Source organism: Penaeus vannamei, chromosome 5, assembly GCF_042767895.1.
Source record: "Penaeus vannamei isolate JL-2024 chromosome 5, ASM4276789v1, whole genome shotgun sequence".
In the NCBI taxonomy this organism is placed as follows: Eukaryota; Metazoa; Arthropoda; class Malacostraca; order Decapoda; family Penaeidae; genus Penaeus; species Penaeus vannamei.
Genome location: NC_091553.1, coordinates 49,910,761 through 49,913,260, shown reverse-complemented (window position 1 = coordinate 49,913,260; position 2,500 = coordinate 49,910,761).

Below are 2,500 nucleotides of genomic sequence, written 5' to 3'. Positions count from 1 at the left end.
TTTGTACACTGTTGGAAATAAAGATGATGAAGGGAGATAAAAAGAGAGAGAGAGAGAGAGAGAGAGAGAGAGAGAGAGAGAGAGAGAGAGAGAGAGAGAGAGAGAGAGAGAGAGAGAGAGAGAGAGAGAGAGAGAGAGAGAGAAAAAATAAAAATAATGATAATACATTCGTAATTAAGTACAGCAGTGCATATAGTACAATTCATAAAATATACCAATGTTCTGTAATTACATAATATAGTATTATCATACAAATATAGAACCATTAATCCTCTTGTCTGTAAAAATATCCCTATCAAGACGGGTCAAGAATAATCTGTGATGTAATCATTGCACAACAGATAAGATTTTCAGATACTCTGACCTGTGCTGTCATTTGTAGTCACTCATTTGTTCTGAATAATTCTTCGCATCAGGAACCATGACTGTGATAGTGTTCAGCAGTGCAATAATATAGAGAAGAATTTCATATGAGAACGCTATATTACTCTAATGCATTGTACTCTATACTCTACTCGTAACTTTAACCTATAGTTAGTAATTTCTGTGCTTCTTTGTTATTGCTTGGCAACATCATTCTGAACCTATCTTCATGATTTTCTTTTTCAAAATTAGGCACTAGTTTTCACCACAGCTTTGAAACCGACAGTTTTCCATGGAGCTAAAGGCAGGAGCATTTGGTTGATTACGATCGGTGCAGAAGTCCGTTTCAGGAAAGAATTAGAAAAATAATTTGGACAGTAATTTTTGAGGCAAGCAGTCTTCGAAACCTATATGCTCATGATCTGCCATAGACCTGGTCATGGTTTCTGATTTAGTAACAATCATCGGATCTGTAAATGAGGGAAAGGTCGAAGGTATCATATTGGGTCTATCTACTACTCGAATCATAAGTGATTTGCTAATTTTCAGATTTTATAAAATTTGGTTTAAATCAATCAACACAAATACGGGTTCATGAAAATGCTACAAAAACAATCTGAAAGTGAATTAAAAGACGGAACATGGGTATGAGGATATCAATGAATGCAACCAACAATAATAGACAATAGTTTCTTCATTAACATTGTAGTCCACAAATCCAAATATCTTTATTATTTCCTTTACTTCTATCACCATGAATTACACGCGCCTCCCCTACGACTATTATCAAGACGGTATATAATAAAGGAAAATATAGATATAACTATAGAATCAAATTGTACATAATTATGTTACACCGATGCATAAAATGTCACTGACTCTCCTCTCCTATTCAGAAAAACACCTGTATTCATTCTACCACTCATCCTATGAATTTCATGAGAAATATTGTCTGAACTCAGAGGTGGCACTCGTGCACACACAAATATCTCCATGCCTCACTCTTTTTCTTCAGACCTGAAGCATCCAAAATCACTCTCATTAAGAGACACTTCAGACAGCTTTTCCGGTGCAGATTCGCCGCCACCGGAGTCCTGATCGGCTCTGACGCTGCGGCGGGAGGCAGCTCGGCGATGATTGGCTTATGGGCTGGAGATGCGTGACCTCCGGGTCAAGCTCTCCGTGAAAGGTGTCCAAAGTGCTTGAAATATTAGCGTTCATCGGGACTAACATCATCCATTATTCATAAATCCCAATGTAATCAATATATCCAGCGAAGGTTCATGCCAGTGGCTCCGTGACCCTTCATCTCGAAAGGTCAAGGATGCTTCCGCGAGTGTTCTGATGGAGGAGCATCGCCTGACCCGGTGACCGAACGTCGCTGATATAACTAACTCTTCGCCGGCGATTGAATTTCCAGTGTTGAAACTCGATCGGTGAGCTTGTTTATGGCCAACTGAGCATCTTGTGCCATATTGTTCAGTCCATCTCTCTCTCTCTCGCTCTCTCTCTCTCTCTCTCTCTCTCTCTCTCTCTCTCTCTCTCTCTCTCTCTCTCTCTCTCTCTCTCTCTCTCTCTCTCTCTCTCTCTCTCTCTCTCTCTCTCTTTGTAACTATATTCTCTGTAATCTCTTGATGTTTTAGTTTAATATTTTGGTGCAGTGCGATTCCTTCATTACTTCGAAGCATATTTCGATTGAAATCAATTCTTAGTAGCGAGGCTGGATGGGTCGTTTATTAAAAAATCTGCTCACGAGATAGATAGACAGACAGATAGATAGATAGATAGATGGATAGATAGATAGATAGATAGATAGATAGATAGATAGATAGATAGATAGATAGATAGATAGATAGATAGATAGATAGATAGATAGATAGATAGAGAGATAGAGAGAGAGCAAGAGTCCCTAAGATAATTATGGCATTGATAATGATGAAAGTTTTAATGTCCCTTGGGAAGTCGGATGAAATAGCATTCAAATGAAAATGGAAAGGAAACTCATTCCTTATATCCGTCTTTCATCTAGAAAGTAATGTGAGAGTAAAGCGAGATAGAGAAAGAAAAAGAGCAAAGAAAGAAAGAAATGATCCCCTTTGAAGGAAAGCCGGAAAAGATTGAGAAAATAAGATGCCAA